The sequence below is a fragment of the Carcharhinus amblyrhynchos genome, chromosome 3, assembly GCF_965287045.1.
Source record: "Carcharhinus amblyrhynchos chromosome 3, sCarAmb.v2.hapA, whole genome shotgun sequence".
Taxonomy (NCBI): Eukaryota; Metazoa; Chordata; class Chondrichthyes; order Carcharhiniformes; family Carcharhinidae; genus Carcharhinus; species Carcharhinus amblyrhynchos.
In genome coordinates this window covers 22,627,557-22,641,496 of record NC_137326.1, presented here as the reverse complement: position 1 = coordinate 22,641,496, position 13,940 = coordinate 22,627,557, and the positions used below count along the sequence as shown (strand labels likewise).

Here is a 13,940-nt window from a genome sequence, read left to right as displayed (position 1 = left end):
AGTGTGGTGGTATTTAAGTTGTCTGCATAGATGATGTTGCACTCTGAATGTTTCAGTACAATTTTGATACATGTAATATTCACTGTACATTTTCCAGAGGGAAATGGGTGGTGGTCTCTTCCCTGTAGCAGCTGCATCAAAAACAGCATGTGCTGGTGTTGAGATGATGGGTGTCCCCCATTACAGGTGCCAGAGTGTGGCGACTAGGGGATTTTCACACCAACTTCATTGCAGTGTTAATGTAAGCCTACTTGTGACATTAATAAACAAACTTCTTCTATAGGGACTGACAACATTTAAAATGCATTTGAACAGATACATGGATAGGAATGGTTTAGAGAAATAGATCATAGATCATAGAACCCTACAGTGCAGAAAGAGGCCCTTCGCCCCATCGAGTCTGCACCGAATACAATTCCACCCAGGTCCTGCCCCCATATTCCTACATATTATACCCACTAATCTCCTCTAACCTATGCATCCCTGGAGACTAAGGGGCAATTTCTTAGCACGGCCAATCAACCTAACCCGCACATCTTTGGACTGTGGGAGGAAACCGAAGTACCCGGAGGAAACCCATGCAGACACGAGGAGAATGTGCAAACTCCACACAGACAGTGACCCAAGCCGGGAATTGAACCCAGGACCCTGGAGCTGTGAAGCAGTAGTGCTGACCACTGTGCTACCGTGCCGCCCTGGCATGGAATAGGGGCCAAGTGGGATTGGCCTAGATGGGCTTTTTGGTCAGCATGGACCAGTTTGGGCTGAAGGGCCTGTCTGTCTATCTATAAAATTAAACCCAATACTATCTGGACAGCATCATGCCTTTCCAGGACAGCACATATCCATAGTGCAAAAATTACTCCGCAGCTGATAACAGGTTGTGTTAAATTATCAAACATCTTATTGACTAATAAGAATGGAAAAGAGCGCCCTGCGATTTGTTTTTGGAAACCATCAAAAGCTCCTAGTATCTAAATAAACACCTTTGATATTGAAAATTATCTTGAGACAATTCACAGAGGGGAATATTTCAAATTGTCATCCCAAGCTGGCAGAAACTGATCAAATTTACTGGTGACATTTATACTACCATGAAAAATCAAAATTAAAATGCTAATTCTTACAATACTGCAAGCCTCAGGATTATCTTTTTTCCTCAGAGGCATCTATCCTGTCACAGCCAAACAGACCGACTGTCAACCTGTAAAGTCTTCCAACGTACGCCAGTGGCGTTGATGGAAAAAAAACTGGAACCGCTACCGTCACTATTTATTGATCCAGATTACCACATGCGTGTGATAGTCCGTGTTGCCACAGCAACTCAAAGGCCTTGGGGAGTGGGGGGTGGGGTTCTGGTTGGCTCAGTTGCCTGGATGGCTAGAGTGGATCAGATTGGTGTCAACAACAGGGATTTGATCCTCATTCCAGCTGACGTGGATTTGGGAACCTCCTTGGGGCTCCACCTGGAGCTCTTTGCTGCAGATGTAATTATTTGGTTACCGTTGGTTGCGTGTTCATTTCTACAAATACCTCAGTCATTTCCAGTGGTTTCATTCCACACAAACCACTGCAATTCCTCTAATCATCTTAGTTTTGATCAGGTACCTTTGTTCCTGGCCACTGTGCCAGTGCTCCCTTCCCAAATCTAGCTGCCCTTAGAACTGGGCATACATCAGAAGCACAGTGTTTCCCATCAGTGCTTTTCAGCCAATAGCTAACCACTCAATTATCCCCAGGGATTGTGAGGCAGTGGCACTGTGGAATTACCACTGGACTAGCAGTTCTGAGACCCAGGGAAATGCATTCGGACCTGGGTTCGAATCCCACCAAGACAGATGGTGAAATTTGAACTCAATGAATGACCATGAAACCATTGTCAATTGTCGTAAAAAACCATCTAGTTCACGATTGCCCTTTAGGGAAGGAAATCTGTCGTCTTTACCTGGTCTGGTCTACATGTGACTCCACAACTACAGCAATGGTGGTTGACTCTCAAATGCCCTTTGAAATGTAGGGAAGAGCATTAAATGCGAGCCCAGTCAGCGACGCTCACACCCCATAAAATGAATAAATAAATAACCCGCAACTTTTCCACTCAATTTTGCTGGTTCTCATCATCCAACAGGGGATATTTGCTGCTGTCAACTGTACAACATGGTGTTCCTTCAGAGAAACATCTTGAATGGATGACATGGTGGCATAGAGGTCAGCACTGCTGCCTCACAGCACCAGGAATCCGGGTTCAGTTCCGGCCTCGGGTGTCTGTCTGTGTGGAGTTTTCACATTCCCGCCTTATCTGCATGGGTTTCCTCCAAGTGCTCTGGTTTCCTCCCACAGTCCAAAGATATGTGTGTTAGATGGATTGGCCATGCTGACCCTTGGTGTCAGAAGGACTAGCAATGTCTAGGGGATAGGGTTTGGGTGGGATTGTGGTTGCTGCAGACTCGATGGGCCAAACGGCCTCCTTCTGCACTGTAGGGATTCTGTGATTTAAAACATACAACGTTGAGGTTTTCAGCGTAACTTACAACTCACAATTTTTGTTTAGTTGAGTTGCACAACCATAAATATAATTATTCTTCATTTATTTGGTTCCAAAAATACAAATACTTTCAGCACAAATGAATAGCTTGTGATAAATAGTGAAACAGTAGCAATACCAGTATGCTCAATATAGTAACTAACTCAAGAAACAACAAAGCATTGTAAAAGAGGCAGTCAGGCATGTAACTTGATATGACTTGACATGCTTTCTCATTGTCTTCTGCCAATTTGCTTTACTCTTGTCTACTGTGACACAAATCAGAACGGATTTGTACTCTGATTTTACATCCTGATGATGAGAGACTGATTTTTGCATACAACTAAAACAGAAGACCGATGAACATAAGTCCAAAAGACATAGGAGTACAGTTAGGCCACTTGGCCCTTTGAATGGCGGAGCAGACTCAATCATGGCTGATATTTTTCTCATCCCCATTCTCCTGCCTTTTCCCCATAACCCCTGATCCCCTTATTAATCAAGAATCCATCTCTGTCTTAAAGACACTCAATGACTTGGCCCCAGCAGCCTTCTGTGACAAAGAGTTCTACAAATTCACCACTCTTTGGCTGAAGTAATTTTTTTTGCTTTTCAGCCAACAGCGAACCCCTTAATTGTCGTAAAAAGTCTGACAACACCAGGTTTTAGTCCAACCGATTTATTTGATAGTAAACTCACAAGCTTTTGAGGGGACTCCCTCTTCGTCAGGTGAGGGAGTCCCCTCGAAAGCTTGTGAGTTTACTATCAAATAACTCGGTTGGACTAAAACCTGGTGTTGTCAGACTTTTTACTGTGTTTACCCCAGTCCAACGCCGGCACATCCACATCATGACTACCCTCAATTGCCCCCAGGGATTGCTGAGGCAGTGGCACTGTGGAATTACCACTGGACTAGCAATCCAGAGACCCAGGGTAATACATTCGAACTTGGGTTCGAATCCCACCACGACAGATGGTGAAATTTGAACTCAATGAATGACCATGAAACCATTGTCAATTGTCGTAAAAACCCACCTAGTTTACGAACGCCCTTTAGGGAAGGAAATCTGTCGTCCTTACTTGGTCTGGTCTACACATGACTCCACAACTATAGCAAAGTGGTTGACTCTCAAATGCCCTTTGAAATGGAGGGAAGTTAGGGAAGAGCAATACTCCGTACTTCTCCCAGAATATCAATGTCCAAAACAAGTTTACTGCAGACCAATTGTCCCCAGCCAGTGATTTCCCATTCATTCATTTAGAATGGGAAAAAATTGCAAGCTGGCAGCCATAAAAAGTAGAGAACCTCGGCCAGAAAATTGATTTCTAAGTGCAAGTACGCACTGTGCAAGTTTAGGTAACATCTCAATCTTTCTTCACAATTCCAGATTTGCAATTCAGCGATTTGCCTGCTGAGGAGCCCAAACCCAAAGCCCACCGGGTGCTGACAATTAAGAGAATTTTCTTCTGAGAAGATGGCTCACCTGTCTTACGTTTGAGCTTCTGGGGATCTTCCGTGAATGTCTGTATAAGCTGTGTATGTTTATTGATGTCTTTTTTTTTTACATCCACAGGTGATTTGGTCCACCTTGTTGACCAACAAGGGGCATTCACGTGGTGGGTCGTGCGAGGGCTGCTCTTGGACGTTGCTTCGAGAGTTGCCTAGTGCTTCACGTTGTTAGTGTACGCTTAAACTGGACCAACTGACAGGCAGCACGACAGCTCAGTGACTATCACTGTTTGCTGTGCAGATACTTGGACTTGGGCCGGTGTCTGTGGGAGTTTGCACATTCTCCCCCTGCTTGTGTGGGTTTTCTCCGGGGGCTCCGGTTTCATCCCACACCCCAAAAACGTACTGATTGGTGTAACAAATTGTCGCTAAATTAGACCTCCCTTAAGCTGGTGCACATAAATTCTCTAAATTTGCACACCTTTATTGTGGAGTCCAAGAGGCGTAGACAATGGTCATAGGTAGGAGGAGGATTGGAATGAGGCACTGACTGAATGTTAAAATGGCGGCGCAGGCTTGTAGTGCCACATAGAACATAGAACATAGAACATTACAGCGCAGAACAGGCCCTTCGGCCCACGATGTTGCGCCGACCAGTTACAAAAACAATGACCCACTAGCCTATACCAATCCCTTTTCGTCCATAAACCTATCCAGAGATCTCTTAAACGCCCCCAAACTAGACGCATTTACAACTGCAGCAGGCAGGGCATTCCAATCCCTCACCACCCGCTGGGTAAAGAACCTACCCCTGACATCCGTCCTGTAGCTACCCCCCCTTAATTTAAAGCCATGCCCCCTCGTGCTAGCTTTCTCCATCCGAGGAAAAAGGCTATCACTATCCACCCTATCTAAACCTCTAATCATCTTATATGTTTCAATAAGATCCCCTCTTAGCCGCCTTCTTTCCAACGAAAACAACCCTAAATCCCTCAGTCTCTCCTCATAGGACCTCCCCACCATACCAGGCAACATCCTAGTAAACCTCCTCTGCACCCTCTCCAACGCCTCCACATCCTTCTTGGCCTGTTTCCTGTGCTGTGTTGTTCTTTGTTCTTTATTGTCACAGTATTGAGCAAATCCAAAAACAATAAGGCACTTTTCCAGCAGAAAGTCAGCATGTTGCAGAGCTCAGCACCATTTCCAAGGGGGCAGGCCTTCTTCCTTACATTTTTTGGACCTGTAAATTCACTGTGATTCAGGATCTTCCGTTGGTGGGTTGGAAAGCCCACTAGAGGTTGGTGTGAACCTCATTGGTACCCTGTTAATAGGGTGCACTGGAAGGCCCGACTTCCCCCCTCTCCCCTAGCCAGATTCTCAGTGATGCCAGGGGGTAAACACATCAGCAGGAAACACATTTGGAACAACATGGCATGCAAATGTTTGGACTCATCTGAATAATGCCTGGGGCTGCCTCTGGAATTCAGGATGGAGGCCACCCACAACCTTGGACCCTGGAATATCACCGCAGTGGGTCAGGGTGCATCTGGAGTTCACTATTTCTCAAGCATTTTGCACGAGACACTTCAAATTCAGGTGCTTGACAACAGTTAGTTTTGTTAAATTTATCACCGCCTCAATATCTCTACCCCAAGGTTCAACATTTAATCGCACATTTTAATATCCTCTGTTTCAAGCCATTATCTGATTCCCTTTATGAAGATGTTTATCAATTATACTTCGAATGACAGCTTGAGGCAGAAAAGGCAACATCCTGATCATTTTCAACAGTCATTTTTTTCCATCCTTCCCTTTAATGCTTCATTACCTTCAATTTATGCCCTCATATTACTCCCTGTATTGACAAACATTGGAGATGGTCTGTTGCTATTTATCCCATATTAAGCCTGCGTAATCTTAAACGTTGTGAAGATCTGGTCACCCTTCAATCTTCTCATCGCCACTGGATAAGCTTCCATTTCTTTATTCAATCTTCACTTTGGCAAGATGCCAATGAACACTACGGGTGGAATCTTCCCGATCCGTCTGACATGGGAATTGTAACAGGAGAGATGCAGCCCATGCAAAGGTCCGCTGACCTCGGGTGGAATTTCCGGCCTTGGGAAGAGTGAGGCCGGAAAATCCTGCCTTACATCTTCCTTGTTATTTTATTTCCTTGCTACATGAGGGTGCCCAAAATGGTTGACTGTTATCTGGGTGTAGAATAACTACATTCTCATGGATGCACATCTACCCAAAAATCATCCTTGGATGTATGGTTTTTAATGGACAAGAATTGAATGCGATGGGTGTAATTCTGCCAAGACTTCTCCCTGGCATGTTCGATGGAGGATGTGGCAGGGAAGAATATGGCAGAAGGCACAGAAATCAATTCCACACTGGCGTGAATTTAAAGCGGGATCTTCCATTGGTGTGCCATAGCAGGTTGGTATGAACCTCATTTGCATTCCATTAATGGATGCAGATGAAGGTCCCAAGACCCCTCCCCAACCCAAATTCTCCATGATGCCAACGGGAAGACATGTCAGCAGGAAACACCTTTGGAACAACATAGTGTGCAGATGTTGGGGCTCATCTGAACAATGCCTAGGGCTGCGTCCAGAGCTCAGGATGGAGGACACCCACAACCTCAGAACACCACTGCCGTGAGTCAGGAGTGTATCAAAGGAAGTTGGAGGGGCATCAAAGAAAGTCATGCAATATTGGTCTGAGGATTCAGATTATCTCCTACGGGGCTGCTTGGAGTCAGTGGATTGGCCAGTATTTAAAAACTCTGCGACCAGCCTGAACGAGTACGCCACTACAGTAACTGACTTCATTAGTAAGTATGTAGAAGACTGTGTGCCAAAGAAGCAAATTCATGCGTTCCCCAACCGGAAACCATGGATAAACAGTGATATCCACTGCTTGCTGACGTCCAGGTCAAAGGCGTACAAGTCAGGCGACCCTGACCTATACAAGAAAGCCAGGTACAATCTAAAGAGATCCATCAAAGACGCCAGACCAAGCTAGAGTCCCAAGCTAGCCACACTGAACCCCGCCGACTATGCCAAGATCCACAAGACGTAACAGGCTACTAGATGAAGGCATGTAAAATCGCCAGCTCCAACGCACCCCTCCCTGACGAGCTTAATGAATTTTACACCCCTTTTGAGCAAGAGGTCAGCGAAAGCATGCCCTCCACCCTGGAAAAACCTGTATCTGGGGTCACCATTGCAGATGTCAGAGCAGCTTTCTTGAAGGTCAACCCACAGAAAGTGATGGGCCCGGATGGGGTACCTGAACTTGCACTCAGATCCTGTATGGATCAGCTGGCAGGGATATTCACAGATATCTTCAACCTCTCTTTACAACAATCTGAGGTCCCTATCTGTTTTACGAGGATGACCATCATCTCGGTACCTAAGAAAAACCAAGCAGCATGCCTTAATGATTATCAGCCAGTGGCTCTGACATCCATCATTATGAAGTGCTTCAAAGGGCTAGTCATGGCACATATCAATTTCAGCCTCCCAGACTACCTGGATCCACTACAGTTTGCTTACTGCCGCAACAGGTCCACAGCAGACACCATTTCCCTGACTTTCCATTCAACCCCGGAACACCTAGATAACGAGGACATCTATGCTAGACTCCTATTTATTGACTGTGGCTCAGCCTTCAACACCACTTTCCCCACAAAATTCATCTCCAAACTCCGTGGCCTGGCCCTCGGCACCTCCTTCTGCGACTGGATCCTGAACTTCCTAACTCAGAGCACAATCAGTAAGGATAGGCAACAACACCTCCTCCATGATCATCCTCAACATTAGTGCCCCACAAGGCTGTGTCCTGAGCTCCCAATTATACTCCTTATACACCAATGACTGTGTGGCCAAATTCCCCTCCAATTCAATTTTCAAGTTTGCTGACGACACCACGGTATTGGGTTAAATCTCAAACAATGACAAGACAGAGTACAGGAATGAGATAGAGAATCTGGTGAACTGGTGTAGCAACAATAATCTCTCCCTCAATGTCAACAAAATGAAGGCAATTGTTAGCGACTTCAGGAAGTGTAGAGGAGAACATGTCCCTACCAACAGGGATGAAATAGAAAGGGTCGAGAGCTTCAAGTTTTTAGGTGTCCAGATCATCAACAACTTGTCCTGGTCTCCCCATACTGACACTACAGTCAAGAAAACCCACCAATGCCTCTACTTTCTCAGAAGACTAAGGAAATTTGGCATGTCAGCTATGACTCTCACCGACTTTTACAGATGATCCATAGAAAGCATTCTATCTGGCTGTATCACAGCTTGGTATGGCTCCTGCTCTGCCCAAGACTGCAGGGAACTACAAAAGGTTGTGAATGTAGCCCAATCCATCATACAAACCAGCCTCCCATCCATTGACTCTGTCTACACTTCCCGCTGCCTCGGCAAAGCAGTCAGCATAATTAAGGGCCCATACACCCCAGACATTCTCTCTTCCACCTTCTTCCTTCGGGAAAAAGATACAAAAGTCTGAGATCACATACCAACGGTCTCGAGAATAGCTTCTTCCCTGCTGCTGTCAGACTTTTGAATGTACTTGCCTTGCATTAAGTTGATATTTCTTTACACCCTAGCTATGACTGTTACACTACATTCTGCATCCTCTTGTTTCCTTCTCTATGAATGGTATGTTTTGTCTGTATAGTGCAGAAGAAACAATACTTTTCCTTGTATGTTAATACATGTGACAATAATAAATCAAATCAAATCAAATATTGCAGGTGGATCTTCCAGATTCAGTGTCCTGGGTTGGAATCCTTCTTTCAGCCTCAAAATACTCCTGGAAATCCATCTTCTTTCTCAGATGGTCCACCCCAGTCCCAAGGTATTCCCAGAACTCCATCTTCATTTTCAGGAAGTCCATTTTCTTTCTTCAATAGTGGGTCAGTGATGTTGCGTGCCTTTTCCAAATGGTGCCCAGATATGCTGGTGGGCCACTTGCTATCAAGACCTTCCCCAGCACTGAATAAAATTGCATAATTAATGAAATTAGGGCTGGAAGAGTTGACATGTTCTGCCGTTGGCCACTGCAGCGGGAAACACTTCACATTCCTGCACCCATCGTGGAACTTTGCCTCAAAGTGGGAGAATTCTACCTTAGTCTCCACCTGTTGAGTCTGTAATGACTTCATTCAGGCCATTGAGGTTGGCCCATTGGAATATGAACTCCCTGATTAAAGATCCAATTGAAGATCCAATCAGGGAGTCTTTGTCTTGTAGTTAACTGGGAGTGTCAGTTCCTCTGACACCGCCAGAGATAGAATGCTAACTGCTAGCACTCTGTGTACTGCTGTTAGAGTTTGTAAATAAAAGGATTTTGGTGAAGGGACTTCTGCCTCCGAAGACATGTTACAGTGTCCACAAAGCCTTAAATTACAAAAAAAACAATGAAATTCAAAACAAAGTCCTCACGTTAATACAAAAATTATGTTGGAAATAAGAAGAGCTTAACTACAATTAAACTGTCAGTACAAAGATGGATAAGTCCAACCCTGGTGAGGCTGAGAAATGTTTATCCTCATACTTTGTTTTCCTTCCTGAATCTTTTTACTATTCTGTTCACTCAATTAAAGCTACAAAGTTGTTCATGACAGAATTAAAAGTCTCTGTTGCACTGTCTATTCCAATTGGCAAAACTCCCTATGTTTTGTCAATTTGACTCTATATAAAGAGAAAGGAACACACACACCCTGGACTTTAGATTCCATAAAGACAGCTCAGCATCACCATTTTTAAAGCAGTCACATTGGCCTTAGGTCACAGACTACACAGAGATTTCAACTTGGAATCAAAGCTGAATACAGCAACTCTCACTCCATTTGCCATCTCCTTCCCTCAAATGCTTACCTCAAGAACATTATGCTCTTAAAGGAAGTGAATCAAAACTCTTGAAAAATATTTACAATTTTAAAATTATTGTTCTGGTCTCACTTCACAATTCAACAAAGAGAATCCAATTAAATAGCAGTTAATGTTTGAGTGATTGTACCAAAGGCTGCAACTGCAAAATCCATTAACAGCAACAAGACATATGTTTCAAGCTAAAATTATCTTAACCTTGATCATTGCAAAGTCACCAAGCACCATTCATCCCTGGCTTACTGATTCACTTAAAAGCTACTTCCCAGGCTTCAGGTTATGATAGTCCTACTTTTATCCACTTGCAAATTTGAGATTCTCTTTCCCTCCTATTTCTAAAACTCCAGTGACAATTCAATCTGCTTTCCTTAAAAATACTAAGTTTTAAGTTTAATACCATTCTCTATGAAGTTTAAATTTTAAATTTATTACCATTCTCTATAAATGGTATGCTTTGTCTGTATAGCGTGCAAGAAACAATGCTTTTCACTGTATGTTCATACATGTGACAATAATAAAGCAAATCAACTTATTTATTAGTGTCACAAACAGGCTTACATTAACACTGCAATGAAGTTACTGTGAAAATCCTCCAGGTGCCCACACTCTGACGCCTGGTCGGGTACACTGAGGGAGAATTTAGCACGGCCAATGCACCTAACCAGCACGTCTTTTGGACTATGGGATGAAACCCATGCAGACATGTGGAGAATGTGCAGACTCCACATAGACAGGGGCCCAAGCCAGGAATCAAACCAGGTTCCTGGAGTTGTGAGGCAGCAGTGCTAAACACTGTGCCACCGTGCTGCTCTACTCGACTAAAATGATGTTTCCTTCTCTCAGCATGCCATCTGAGTTCAGCATACTTGATACCAGTCAACTAATGTAAAGCCTATAGAGCCTGACAACATTCCAGCAATAGTGCTGAAGACTTGTGCTCCAGAACTAGATATGCCCCTAGCCATCTGTCCCACTACAGCTGCAACACTGACATCTACACAGAAATGTGGAAAATTGCCTAGGGATGGCCAGTCCACAAAAAGGACAGAACTAACCACCCTATCAGTGTGTTCTTAATGGGATGGCTTGTCGACAGTGCTATCAAACAGCACTTACTCAGAAACAACCTGCTCACTGACATCCAGTTCAGCCATTCAGCTCCTGATCTCATTACAGCCTTGATTGAAACACAGCAAAAGATCTGGACTTTAAGATGTCAGGTGAGAGTGACAGTCCTCAACATAAAAGCAGCAGTTGATGGAGTGTGGTATCAAGCAGTCCTAGCAATACTGAAGTCAATGGTAATCAGGGAAAAAAACTCTCCACAGCCATACCAGGCACAAAGGAAGATGGTTGTGGTTGTTGGAGATTCATCATCTCAATCCCAGGACATTGGTGTAGAAGTTCCTCGGGAGAGTGTACTAGGCCCAACCATCTCCAGCTGCTTCATCAATTACTTTCTCTTCATAAGGTCATAAGTGGGGATATTCACTGATGGTCGCACAATGTTCAGCACCATTCACGACTCCTCAGACACCGAAGCAGTACATTTCCACATGCAACCATCTTGGACAACATTGAGGCTTGGACTGGTCAGTAACATTTGCACTAATTAGGCAATGACCATCTCCAAAAAGAGAGAATCTAACCATCTCCCCTTGACATTCAATGGCACTCCTATCACTGAATTCCCAACTATCACCATCCCGAGGGTTACCATTGTATAAAAATTGGTAAACACTGTGGCTATCAGAGCAGATCAGAGGCAAGGGATTCTGTGGTGAATAATTCACCATCTGATTTCCCAAAGCCTGTCCACCATCTACAAGTCAGGAGTGTGATGGAATGTTTTCCACTTGCCAGGAATGAACGCAGCTCCAACAACAGTCAAGGAGCTTGAGGCCATCCAGGACAAAGCAATCCACTTGACTGGGACCGCATTCACAGACATTAAACATTCTCTCCCTCCACTCCTGACAACAGTGGCAACAACGTATGCCATCTACAAGAGGCACTGCAGCAACTCAACAAGGCTCTTTCAACAGCAGCTTCCAAACCTGTGACCTCCACCAACTAAAGGATAAGGGCAGCAGGTCCGTGGGAACACCATCAGCTGCAAGTTGCCCTACAACATCCTGCCTTGGAAATATATTGCCGCTCCTTCACCACCGCAGGGTCAAAATTGTAGAGCTTCTTCCCTAATAGCACTGTGGGTATAACCTACAGCAATGGTTCATGACACACTGGTGTGCTGCGAAGACCCTCCCCCTGCCCACAAGTGCACTGTGACAAATGATTCGAAATGATTACAAATTCATGTACTTAAACTAAAGTTAGCCACTGCCTTCAGCTCTGTGGTGGCCATCTCCCAGACCAGGCGAACCTCAGACCTCCCTCGCATGTACTGGCAGGGAAAGTGACACAGATGCATGGTTTAAACTTTCTACATTGATCAGACCATGAAGCTTGAAGGGCTGAATGGCCTACTCCTGCTTCTATTTTCATTGTTTCTGTGAGGATGACTAACAGGACTTGGAGCTGATGACAAAGGCCCCATGTGCCTGCACAAAAGTGAAATCTCGAAAAGGGTGCAAAAACCCTGGGAGAAGCGAGGGAAAAAGGTAAAAAATGGCATATGCTGCTCTGGAAATAACAATATTGAAACGGTGCCAATGATATTCCCTGGTTATATTTACCTAATGCCTAGATATGAGATTAGCATTACGCTGAGACTTCTGTCCTGCACTTCAGCTTTCTCCTCTTTCTTTTTTAATTGTGTTGCCGCTCTTTTCTACACTTCATTTTCCTACCTGAGGTAATAGCACTCAAACTATTAATACAAAAGCAAAATACTGCAGATGCTGGAAATCTGACATCTGAAGAAAAATTGCTGGAAAATCTCAGATAATCAGGCAACATCTGTGGAGAGAAACAGTCAACATTCATGTTGATGGCCATTTCAAAATATTAAATCTCATTTGAACTGGAAGAATGATTTGTGAACTGTGTTTTTAAGGAAATCAGAGCACCCTTTAGTTTGGTTTATATTTATGTTGTATTGTCTACATTTTTCCAAGTCAATGGCCCAGGTTTTGGGACAGCTGGAACTGAAGCTATCAGTGTTCAGCATTATTATGGAAATCAGATTTTCAGCATCCATACATGTATGCTAAAACATGGAACCCCATGTTTCCTGATTCTCTCCATTGTCCGCCTGCGCCCCGTGCTCTCTGACAGCAAATGTGGGCTGAAAATCACCCCAAAAAAGTATTTTGCTGGAAGACAATTTAGAGAAAATAGGACATGTGCCTCAAATTGTTTTATAGTATACAGGTGTGCTGTGACTTAAAGATTGGAAACCACTGACTTACACCACAGGGATTGCAGCAGTTAAAGAAGGCAGCTCACCAGCACCTTCTCAAGGTCAGTTGGGGATGGGCAATAAATGTTGGCCTAGCCAGCGATGCCCACATCCTGTGAAACAAAAATTAAATTACATTAGTGCCACACCAAAAAAAAGACAAAATAAGCTCAAAGAGCGGAAGAGCTGCAAGACTTCAGTCTCTATCTTCAGCGCTCAAGGCCCCTGAAGTTCATTCTCTTTCCAGTGCATGCAACCTTGGTGCTTTCACACGTTGGATATCCCCTACTTTCTTCCTGTTCTCAGTTCCACAATGCACCAAGGTCCCAGTGCACTAATGACACCATCTAATCAAAAATCCCTCCCCCAACTACTACACACCTCAATTGTCTCAGTCCTCATTGGACGTTCCCCCTCCTTACCAAATGATACCCAGCACTAGCTATTTCTAATAAAAATGGGATAAAGGGATATGGGGAACAGGTGGGGAGATGGATTTGAGATCAGGGAGAGATCAGCGGTGATCCGATTGAATGGTGGGTCAGGCTCGAAGGGCTGAATTTGCCTACTTCTGTTCCTACGTTCCTAGCACTGTCTCCACCGTTTCTGTAGAGGCAGCTACCCACCTTCGCTAATTTGTAGCACAGAAAATTCAGTAGAAGAGCAAATGTGAGAGTCAAATATAAATAG

General features: G+C 44.3%; 1 protein-coding gene across 1 annotated transcript in view; it reads right to left on the bottom strand.

The window, feature by feature from the left end:
* The window catches only part of LOC145337380 (haloacid dehalogenase-like hydrolase domain-containing 5), a 56,813-nt gene that overhangs the window by 38,543 nt on the left and 4,330 nt on the right, over nt 1-13,940 (bottom strand). The window lies entirely within an intron of this gene.